The sequence below is a fragment of the Equus przewalskii genome, chromosome X (assembly GCF_037783145.1).
Source record: "Equus przewalskii isolate Varuska chromosome X, EquPr2, whole genome shotgun sequence".
NCBI classification, from domain to species: Eukaryota; Metazoa; Chordata; class Mammalia; order Perissodactyla; family Equidae; genus Equus; species Equus przewalskii.
Window position 1 is genome coordinate 25,454 of NC_091863.1, and position 11,536 is coordinate 36,989.

Sequence of the window (11,536 nt, forward strand, 5' to 3'; positions counted from 1 at the left end):
AGGGCCCTCCGCACAGTGGGGGGGACAGACCCATCCAGAGCAGCAGTTTGTTAGTGTGGGTCCTGCTCTGGCCAAGAGGTGGGACTGGGGGTTTCAGCAACGAGGGCTGTGCGCTCGTTTCCTGTCTGCGGAGCCCTGCCCGGGTGAGCCCTGTGTCCACGGGGCGTCAGCGGGGGTAGACCCCGTGTCCTGGGAGCTGCCGGAGCGTGGACGCATGCCCACACTGGAAACCTCAGGCCCAGTGCGCAGGAGCCCTCAGGGCCGTGTCTGGGCCCCCGGAAGGCGGAGGGAGCACGCTGACCCCGGCCTCGGCCCCGTCCCCGTCCCTGTCCCTCCCAGGCTGCCCCGTCTCTCAGCCCGCGGTGGGGGCAGCGCAGGCTGGGCCCCGTCCGCGTGGGAGGAGGCAGCGGCGGCTTGTGCACGTGGCATCCACGCGGGGAACACGCGCGGGGACGCGCGCACGGGGCAGGGGGCGGGGCATGAGTGGGAGGGGCCTGGAGCCTGAGTGGCAGGGGCCTGGGGGCCTGAGTGGGAGGGACCTGGGGCGCTGCAGGGGAGGAGCCTGAGTGGGAGGGGCCTCGGGGGGGCCTGAGTGGGAGGGGGCGTGGGCATGAGTGGGAGGAGGCGGGGCCTGAGTGGGAGGGGGCCTGGGGCCAGAGTGGGAGGGGCCTGGGGTGCTGTGGGGGGAGGAGTCTGAGTGGGAGGGGCGGGGCCGGAGTGGGAGGGGCCTGGGGGGCCTGAGTGGGAGGGGGCGGGGCATGAGTGGGAGGAGGCGGGGCCTGAGTGGGAGGGGCCTGGGGCCGGAGTGGGAGGGGCCTGCGGTGCTGTGGGGGGAGGAGCCTGAGTGGGAGGGGCGGGGCCGGAGTGGGAGGGGCCTGGGGCGCTGTGGGGGGAGGAGCCTGAGTGGGAGGGGCGGGGCCGGAGTGGGAGGGGCCTGGGGTGTTGTGGGGGGAGGAGCCTGAGTGGGAGGGGCGGGGCCGGAGTGGGAGGGGCCTGGGGCGCTGTGGGGGGAGGAGCCTGAGTGGGAGGGGCGGGGCGGAGTGGGAGGGGCCTGGGGCGCTGTGCGGGGGAGGGGCCGCCTCTCCCTCTTCCGGCCGCGGACCCTCCCCTCCCCGTCGTGGGCCCCAGGTGAGTGACCGCTCGCGTCCCCGGCGGGCGTGGCCGTGAGGCTCCGGGGACGCGCGCCCGGCGCTGCCCGCCGGGGAGGGGGCTGGAGAGACGGCGGGAAGCCCGGTGGGGCCGGCGCCTGTGCCGGAAGCTCCCGGAGCGCAGCCTGCACGTGGGCCGCGCCGCGGAGTCGGAGTCTGCGCGCCCCCGTCGACCCCGGCCGACTCGATTCGTTGTCCAGACAGAAAGCGAACGCGAGTTCCCACTCCGACGGGTCGCTGCCCCCGAAGGGCGCGTCTGGCCCTGAGGCCGGCGCCGCCGTGGGCCCCTGTCCTGACTGCAGCGCCCGTGTCGTGACTGCGCTCCGCGCGGCGGGGTGGAATCCGGGGCCGCCCGTGCGGGTCCGCGCCCTCCAGCAGCCGTCCCGGGACTGCGCCCCTCGCTGGCGCCCCTGGGCCGAGGCCGCGCCCCTTACAGACGAGGAGGCCGAGGTGGGTCTGCACCGACCGGCGCCTCATACCAGGAGCCGCATCTCCACGGCCACGGCACTGCCCACGGTGTAACCGTTTGCGCTGGTCCCGGGACCAGGCTGGAGGACGAGGTCAGGGCGGACCGACACCCCCTGAGCCCGCATTCGTGGCGGCCAGCAGGCTGGGGTTCAGGGACGTTCTGGGGGTCTGGAGGGGCCCTTCGCTGTGGGGAGGACTCCTCGTGGGGCTGCGGCAGCACGTCACCCTTCGTGTTCCTCGGATCCCCCGGGGACCCCGCGTCGGCTCGGGCTCTGCACCAGACGGGACCTGCGAGGTGGCCGCCGGCGCTGCACCGGCTTCCTGGACCAGAGACGCAGCAGGAGCAGTGGGCGGCCCGGCGCGACCAGGACAAGCCCGTGACAGGACCAGTGACGGCAGGTGGACCCCCGGGAGGTTCGTGGCAGGTGGGCTTCTGAAGGGGCAGGGTGGCCTCACCCCCGAGGCTGGGGTCAGCGGGGGCACGCAGAGGGTGTCACCTCCGTGGTTCCATGAGAGCAGGTGCCACCGAGGAGGGGCCCTGCCGCCCGCTCCCCTCCACGCTGGGAGGCAGCTCTGAAGTCCAAAGTGTTGGGAAAAGTTCTCTGTAAAGTTCTGAATAAGAATGGCAACAACGTCTCCTAGAATCACCTCGTAGTTAATTCCTGCAAATTTTAGTGTATCTTAAAGCCAAGCAAAAATAACTTGCTTATAAGCAGGACAGACTGGGAGTCTCTACTCAGACATCAAGGCAGGTCCTTCCTCGGAAAAGGTGAGCGGACACGAGCAGCTCTCCCTCCCGCAGGTTGGACATCCAAGAGCCAGGTGCAGGCAGGGCTGGATCCTCCTGAGGCCTCCCTCCTTGGTGTGTAGACGTGTCTCCTCCCCGTGTCCTCACGTGGTCGTCCCTCTGTGCGTGTCTGCGTCCTCATCTCCTCTTCTCATAAGGACCCCAGTCCTGTTGCATCAGGATCCACCCTCATGACCTCATTTTACCTCCATCCCCTCCTTAAAGACCCGTCTCCAAACACAGCCCCATCCTGAGGTCCTGGGGTCAGGACTCCAATATGTGAATTTGGGGGGTGACACGGCTCAACCCAGAACAGGCTCGCAGCCTTTCCCGGCCTAGAGACGTTTCTGTTACGGGCGAGGGCACAGAGTGGGGTAGGCGGGCTTCACGGTCGTGAAATCAGCCACGTGTGGTAGGCAGGACCGCTGTCCCCCGACAGTGCCCCCTCCGTCCTCCGACACCAAGACCCAGTGCGCCGAGCGGGAGCCCCCGGGCTCGCATGGCAGCGCTGATGAGAAGTGCGAGCCTGAAAGAGTCTCACGTCTTCAAACACGAGCAGCTCTTTCAGCTTCCTCAGCACTCTTCTTGGTCCTTTCTCAGCTGGGAAGGAAAGAGCCTGGGGAAAGCCGGCAGCGCGTGGTTGTCGTGGGTCACTGTCTGGGCCGGGACACCCTGGGTGAGAGCCACAGCGAACGTCATGACTTCTCTCTGATCGCCGCGCTTTATTGGAGGAGCTACGCCTCACTTCTTTCTCCTGCCATGAAATGCCCGCTCCAGTTGCAACTGGTCGTCATCCACTTTTATAAAATGTTTCTGTTTTTCTGCTAATAGACTATCTGCTTGTGTGTTTTTCCATTAATACCACGTCTTGTACCTGCTGGTCTGATCTCCCCTCTCCTCCCGCAGTAAATGCCTTTCTGTTGCACTAAAGTTTGACCGTGATAAAATCATCAGAGGCATTTTTAATTTTTATGACTTATTCGTAAAGCTGAAAACCAAAGTTAGACACACACACACGCATGCACTTCACATACATTTCCAGGTGACGTGTACATTACTGTACAAATGCAGAGCAGCTATAGTGACAGCACATCTGTGTTTTCCTGGCGACGGGGAGGGCGGGCGAGAGCTCTGGGCACAAGGATGATTCCTTATCTTGACGGTGGGAACCGTGTCACAATGAGCACGTATTTGAAAACGTATCAAATTGAACTCTATAAACATGTGCGTTGTATTGTGTGAATTATCCCTCAATGAAGCTGTTAAAATAACCCAGAGTTTTGGCTAATGATGCATCACGGCCTCCGCGGCCCAATGAGAAGCAGGCTTTTGATCGCTCCTGTCTTCGTAACTTAGAGCAAGCACAGCATTGGTCCCAGTTCTGTACCATTTGATGTCGCTGGGGTTGCTTTTAGCTGCAACCTGTCAGTTGGCTCTGGGTGTTGTGAGCTTGCTGTCAGCACAAACCCACTGTCCTTGCAGTGAAGCTGAACCGGGCCGTCTGAGGATCAGAGCAGGCTGGCTGGTTGGCAGGGAGGGAAGGACACGCCAATCACGTTCCACAAGGGGAATCGGCTAAATACGCGGATTTGGAGAGGACGCGCTCAGAGCACATCCCAGGGGTGGGAGCCCCTCACTGACACGAGACACCGTGTGGGCAAAGGCGGGACAAGACGGACCATCTCCCACGGTCCCCGCCTTCGGAGCACGTCGGTTAAAGGAGAATTTGTGAGAGCAGCTGGGGACAGTAACGGCTGCCGAGCTGCCAGGCGCTGGCAAAGCCCTAAGAAAGGAAGGGTTCCAGCCAGTGAGTCACAAATCCCTGTGAAAGCTTCCCGTTATTTGTTTCAACAACACTGAAAGACAAGCATATCCAATTGTCAGCTGACAGACGACCAACCTTTTGTGCAATATTTGGGCATGTAATTGGGAAGGAATTGACAGAATGAGTGACACTTTCATGACAAAACTTCCACCCATCTAAACAAGGTGTCTCTGTGCTGACATCTAAAGGCAGACACTGGGGAGAGAAGCAGCTGTTGCCCCTTTTCTCTTCCCAGCAATAAGTCGTGCTTGTCCTTGAATACACGTGGGAAAAAAGGAAAAGTTGCATTCATTCTATTAAAAGATGCAGTTCTAATAAATTTTTATTTTTGTGTAATCATTATAAAAATGTGTAATCAAATATATATTCTGTCTTAATGAGTTGTAACACTCATAATGTAGAAAAAGATGTAACCCTTAGAGCTGTATGATCATAGTAAGTAAAACAAATTTTTAATTGTAAGTATGGATGTGGTAGAATGATCAATAAAAGACAGGCGTAAAAGTCTGTTGCATTGAAACAGCATTCTCTGGGTGATGTGGAATGAAAATAGCATTTCAAATAGGAAAAGAAGAGCAGGAAGCCCGTTTGAAAGGCTCTGTCCCGTGTGACCCCACAGGGGACGTGCTGGAAGGGACGAGCTAGGGGACAGTGACAGGACCAGTGTCGGGGGGAGGGTGGACAGACACAGCACGGGGGCTTCAGGGCAGTGAAAATCCTCTGCACGACCCGCAGCGGGGGACACACGTCATTACGAGTCTGCCCAAACCCACACACCGGCCGGCACCAACGTGAACCCTCACGGAAGCCGTGGGCTCAGTTAGTAACGTTGTGTGCATGTTGGCTGGTTGGTTGTTATCAGTGGACCACGTGGTGCAAGATGCTCATCCTGGGGGAAATTGGGCGCGGGGGTGGCTAGAGAGTGAAGGGAACTCTGCTTACGGTGAAAGTGAACACAGGGAAACCTCGTTTAAAATGAAGTCACGAGGCCAGAAGGGGGAGGTCGCGTGCGGTACTGTCCAGGTCAGTTACGGGCGAGATGGTGAGTGACCGACCCCGACAGAAAGCCGTTGTCAGTGGGGAGAATCATCAGTTACAGAGCCCACAGGGGAAGTGTGCCTGCACCCCAAACAGAGCCGACGGCCCCAGCCACCCAGCCAGGGAGGACCTGCCACCCTGCAGTCAGCTCGTCCCAGTGACGGTCGTTGGAACCGCCCCTCGCGCCCCCTCTTCCTCCCGGTGCAGCAGCCTGCCCTCCCGGCTGCTGGTTTGTCCACAGCCCGCCGTGCCGCGCAGGCCCCTAGGGCGGTTCTCTGCCTATTCCTGAGAGAACTCATTTTGCTGGTAAAATCACTGGCTGTTATATTTTGAAGGTTGACACACGTGGTGTCCAGAGTGGGATCTGAAGGAGGCGAGCCCGAGTGGTGGCGGCCCCAGCATGAGCCCCTGGCGCTCGTGGCCTCCCTGAGTCGCCGCCAGCTTTCGGGGAGGCTCTTCTCTCCGTGCTGAGCCCTCACCCCTGTGCTCTGAGCTCTCCGCTTTATTCAGGAAGGAGGGCGGGTTTCCTGTCAGCAAGGGCTTAGAGCCCCTCAGGAGGAGGTCGTCCTGGGCGCCAACCCCACAGAGGAGGCCTTGGTCCTCTCAGGGCGGGCTGGGGCCCCTCCCGCGAGCGCTCGCTGTCTCCTGAGGCCTGGGTGGCAAGGCTGCCTTTGGGGATCAAGCTAGTGGGGATTTCCTTTTGGTTGTGGATTCTTCCCAGAACCAACTGGAGTTTTCAGGAGATTGGAAAAGGGGTCCCAGGCACCTAAATGCTCTGAGGAAACCCTCCTCAGGGACCCCGGCCGGGTCCACGTTGAGAGCTGTGGCCCGACACGCACGTCTGTGACTAAGTGGCAAACTGACGGAGACAGACTGCAATGACATCGGCCGTTCAAAGAGAAACTTGAGTCTGTTCGTGACCAGACCTTGTGCCACGCTGACAGACTGAACTACGTAACAGAGCACACGCTTGTTCTAGAAAGTAGGAAACGGACGTAGAAACTGGCCTGTTCACCATCGCCGACTTCTTAGTTTTCACTAGGAATCAAGGATTCCAAGGGGTAAGAATCCTAATTAACACGTGAGATTAAAGCTACGAGATGCAAGGAAAGTGGACGTGTATTTTTGGTTAGAAAAATAAGATATGACGTATGGAGATGGATTTCTGTTGAAGAAAAGGAAAGTAAGTTTGTCGTGAAGTGAAATTGTTGCCAGAAGAAGAAAGGAAAGGGCAGGACGGACTCTGAACGTGGAGAGAAAGCTGAGCAGGCTCCTGAAACAGGAATCTCCGGAAAGAAATTTTACATGTGATCAAGCTGGAGATTAAACAGAATTGCTATACGTGTTTTAAATTAAGCTTTAACAGTGTACTTACGTAAAACTGTACCTTTAATTTTCTTTCGTCTGTTAAAATGACAAAGTTTGCTTGGGCTGTTGATCTGCTCCTGCTGAGAGATTGTGGAAATAATTTCCTGTGCTTTATGTTAAAAGCGGAATCTTTTCTACTGAAAGAGCTAAGGTTTCTGCAGCTGTGTAACCGTCTGTATTTGTCTTTGAAATCTCTTTCCCACTTCGGTTAACAGGATAATTAATAGTTGTTTCAAAATGTTCTGTGGTCCTGTCTGATCAAGAGTTCAAAACTTTTTGATATTTTTTAACAAAGTTCCCCAAAATCACGTTCTAAATAAGGTGTTTTTGACCTGGAAGTAACTTTGGGAGTTTCCAGAGGCCCCTGGACCTTCTCAAAGGCTTTGTTCTCCCTTCTAAGAAAAAGGGAGAATTGGCCTTATTTGATATGTCAAACCACATGGAAAGTACTGTCCAATAAATGATAAACCTTGTTAGCTTATATTGTATAGGTGAACATCCTTAAAACAAATATTCTAGAGATTGTATGAGAATTCCTGAAGTTCTGGTGTGTCCTGCTATAATGTTATCAGCCATAATTCTAAAATATGTCACAAAAAGGATTAAATTTACTTGTCAATCACATTCTAACAAACCTTCATCAGATTTTTAACTGTTGTTAAGTCTTTTGTCACTTATAACAGTTATTGTTTTGCTCTAGTGCTTTTGCAGGTATCTTTTATCTTCAGAGAAATGCACGGAAAAGATGCTGATAAAAACTATGGAAGGCAAGCTTTTGGCAACTTTAAGGTCGTCACACTGGGCGGAATTTAAGGGGACCGTTTTCCTCTCTTCTTTGGGAAAATGTGTCTTTACCACAGGGTTAAACATTTACGTTTTCCTCCCGACTTGATCCCTGCAGAGTTTGGAAACTCTTAAGAATTCTTTCCACAACACTAAGTGTTTGCATGAGTTTAGTAAGAGTCTGTTCTGCTTATCACAGGATACAGTTAGAAACATTCGCTGTACTAACAGGGCTTCGACTGGAATGTCGAGGAGCCGACCGCAGAAATCAAGGACGAGGCAGGAGAGAGGGATGGTGTGGGGTGAACCCGGGCACCCAACCTGGAGGAGAAGCTAAAGATCCAGAATAAACCGGCACAATGACGACGGACCCAGCGCTCAGGGGCTGTGAAAGCTGGTGGGCTCTCAGACGACCGTTCTGTTCTGTGCTCCCGCCCCACACGTCCCGTCAGCGGGAACTTGAAAGCCGTCCAGCCCGGCCCGGAGCTCTCACCGTCGTCCCCTTTCCAACCTTCTGCCTCGTCCGTCACAGAGGCCTCGTCTACCTGCAGAGTCGCTCCCCACCCCCAACCTGAAGAGACCACCAGAGACACGGGACGCTTGACCCCGCGGTGGGCTTGGAGTGAGCACGGGCCTGTCGCTCGTGGAACGGTCTCTCCGTCCCTGGAGGCATAAACCCCCAGGAGGAGTTGGACATCGGCTGGGGAGGGCACGTCTCTGCCTGGGCTCCGAGCCCACCAGGAGCGGGGCTGCTGCGGGGCTGCCTAGCGTGGTGGGACGGGGGTGGGGGTGCCGGGCGGACCCCAAGGGAGAAAGGAAGAGAGTCCCGACTCCGTTCTCGGGTAAGGGGCAGACAAGGCACGGCTCTGACTAAATGACTCCCGCAGGCTCCACCTGGTTCTCGAAGCCGAGGAAAGAGGGAATGGAGCATCTTTACCAAGAGGAGGCAGCTCAGACCACGGCACCCTTAGGAGCGGCCCTGGGCTCAGGGTCAGCCGGGCCCCCTCAGCCCCCACAGGCATCGTCACAGGGTGGACAGGGGGCTGGTGAGCCGCGGTGGTGGCTGCCCTCCTCGCCACTCGAGAGCATTTGGATGGTGTCCAAAAATGTGGAGCTACAGCCTCAGGAACTTTCATAGCAGACACGGGCTGACACCTGATATGTGTGACTACTGCCCGTGTAGACGCTCACACAGTGCCCTGATGTGGTGGCTGTTTGCCCGTGTAGACGCTCACACAGTGCCCTGATGTGGTGGCTGTTTGCCCGTGTAGACGCTCACACAGTGCCCTGACGTGACTGTTGGCCCATGTAGATGCTCACAGGCCCCCTGCCCCTGCACCTGCCCTCTAGGGTGGAATATCCACATGCACTCCAGGCCCACGTTGGGGTGATACCGACCCTGATATCAGTTTCTCTCCATTAAACCCAGAATATATGGGGTTAAAACCAAAACACTAATTCCCTGCTTACTCCCTGGCTTCCTGGCTCCAGAATCCGCTATCCTCCATGGAGACAGACACCACCAAGGACAAGCACCTGGACCATCTCCTCCCTGAAAGAGATACAAGCTGCTGGGAGAGCTGCTGACCAGCCAGGCCACGGGCTCCCTCCTCTCTGCCAGTGTCTCAAGGCCAAAGGCAGGCTGGTGGGAAAGCTCCAAGCAGCAGGCTATATGCTTCCCTTCCCCTACCTAAAACCCCAAATAAAAACTCTTCCTTTTAGCTTTTGGGGGAGTTTGGGATTTCAGCGTTAGCTGCCCTCTCTCCTTACTCAGTGCTGTGCAATAATAAAATTCCTCCTTTCTTCCACCACCCCCGGTGTCAGAGATTGGCTTGCTACAAAAACGGATGAGTGAACTCACTTCAGGTTCCACATCAGGGGCTGAGGGGTGGACAGCCGGGCGCTGGGGCTCCTGACGGGCACAGGACTCTGAGCAGAGTGGACAGCCCCACGGCAGGTCCTCATCCCGTGTCAGCCTTGCTGTCGCCTCTGTGTGGGAGAGATGTCCCTTGGCCCTCAGCGCCACAGGATGCGCCACGTGCACAGGGGTCCCATGGACTGCAAGCCGCCCAACACGGACAAGGGGCGGCCAGGCCGCTGGTGACTCCCTGGCAGGAACCAAGGAGTGGAAGGGGCAAGGGCCGTGACCAAGGTCAGAGGGCAGGGAGGGGTGGGGGGGGAGCTGTTCCAGTGTTTGGGACCAACGTCTCAGGGAATGAAATGGGGCGGGATTGGATGGACGGTGATGGAAGAGGACAGTGGTGGGACTGGGGGCTCCCAGGATGAATCCGAGGGATGGGGGAGCCAGAGGGAAGGACGCCCACGGTGGGGTCAGGGCCCAGAGGGAGGCGGTGGGGCCGGTGGAGGAGGGGCCTGTGGGCGGGGAGGAGGGAGGAGGGGTGCCGGTGGAGGAGGGGTCTCTGGGCGGGGAGGAGGGAGGTAGCGGGGCGCGTGGAAGAGGGGTCTCTGGGCCGGGAGGAGGGAGGCGGTGGGGCCGGTGGAGGAGGGGCCTGTGGGCGGGGAAGAGGGAGGCGGTGGGGAGGGGCCTGTGGGCCGGGCTGTGTCCCGCCGGAGGCAGCGCTGCTCCTTCCGGGGCCCGGGGGGACCGGTTCTGCAGCCTCCTCCATCCTGTGGCGCTTGCATTCCGTGACCAGATTCCCCGGCTGCAGCCCCTCCTCCAATTAAAGCCGCGGTGGCCGCCGGCGCCGCATCACACAGTCCCTGATTCCCCCTCCGCCCTGGGCCCGTGCGTGGCCCTTGTGGCTGCCGCGCCCGCCCTGGGGACGCAGGGGACGCCCCGACTTTAAGTGCCGCTGTTCTGCAGCCTCGATTCCCGTCTGTGGTGCAACCCACGTCCTCCCCGGTTTGGGGCATTTGCACAGTTTGGGCCGTGGTCCTGCGCATCAGAGGCAGGAGAGAAGGGCTGGGGGAGGCTTGAGCGCCGGACGGCCAGTGGACGGCAGCCAGAGCCTGGGCAAGGGGCGGGGTCTAGTCTGCAGGCAGCGGTACCCCGGATGGGGGTGCGGGGGTGGGTGTCAAGGTCGCAGGAGTTCCGGGCCCGTTTTACAGACCTCACCTGGGGTCCGGGCTGTGGAGGGACACGGGGGAGAACCGGGCCAGGGAGGGGCTGCGGGGGGAGCTGGGTCTTGATGGAGGAAGGAGGGAGGGAAACTGAGGAAGGTGGGAGGGAGGAGGAGGGAGGGAGCCGAGGGACCTGAGTCGGGAGGAGGGAAAGCGAAGCCATGGGTCGCGGTGGCACTGAGTGGACGTCCGCGTAGACAACCGCTGGCCCCGAGGCCACCTGTGGCCAGTGACCGAGGGAGGCAGGGAGCTGCCGGAACAGAGCAGAGAGGCCGCCATGGAGCATCCGGCCCACGTGCTGGCCCCAGGCAGCCCTCTGAGCCGCCTGTCCACTCGGGTCCCGACCGGTCTGCAGCCAGCGCGGGAGAGGCGGCGCACGGGCTCCTTGTGAGAGGACGGAGCAGATGGGGGAGGGGGCGCGGGCCTGACCCTCCCGGGCTCGTGGTCACCCGGGCGTCAGGGCCGGGGTGGGCGTGTCCGCAGGTGTGCACGTGCCCTGGACACGCCCTTCCACCCTCGGTGGGGGGGGGGGGCCGACACACCCAGGTCAGGGCCAGGCCGAGCGCCGCTCGGGGCTGGGAGGGCCGGACGCTGCAGGAGAGCCCGCAGGGCAGCCCGCTGGCCGAGCGCTCAGAGGTCACGCGCGGGCGCCTGGAGGTGACGCAGCCGGAGCTCGAGGACGGTTTGGTTTGCTGCGGACCCAGGTCCGGAGTGACCGCAAGGGTGGACTGCGGCCAGAGCGCCGCCAGACAGTCAGGTCACTGTCACATCCCCGTTCGCTGACCACCGACTCGCTGGTCACACTCAGGCCGTCCTGACGTCCCGTCCTCTGACCTCTGACCCCGTGTCCCACTCGGGCCGTGCTGAGGTCCCCGTCCTCTGACCTCTGACCCCGTGTCCCACTCGGGCCGTCCTGAGGTCCCCGTCCTCTGACCTCTGACCCCGTGTCCCACTCGGGCCGTCCTGAGGTCCCCGTCCTCTGACCTCTGACCCCGTGTCCCACTCGGGCCGTGCTGAGGTCCCGGCGAGGGCCGGGTT

At 59.7% G+C, this 11,536-nt stretch overlaps 2 long non-coding RNA genes across 3 annotated transcripts; one reads left to right on the top strand and one right to left on the bottom strand.

Moving 5' to 3' along the window:
- Positions 1-1,073: 1,073 nt before the first annotated feature.
- On the top strand, positions 1,074-9,228 carry LOC103544535 (uncharacterized). 2 transcript variants are annotated; one of them, XR_011535753.1, is made up of 3 exons: positions 1,074-2,041; positions 2,419-8,407; positions 8,909-9,228. It is a non-coding gene; the product is annotated as an uncharacterized lncRNA (long non-coding RNA). The 2 variants fall into 2 exon arrangements; XR_011535752.1 differs by lacking the exon at positions 8,909-9,228 and having other exon boundaries at positions 2,419-2,478; positions 3,004-4,748.
- On the bottom strand, positions 7,404-11,369 carry LOC139080904 (uncharacterized). Its single transcript, XR_011535751.1, has 3 exons — positions 10,632-11,369; positions 9,279-9,406; positions 7,404-8,969 (listed from the first exon to the last, which is right to left on the bottom strand). It is a non-coding gene; the product is annotated as an uncharacterized lncRNA (long non-coding RNA).
- Positions 11,370-11,536: the final 167 nt, after the last annotated feature.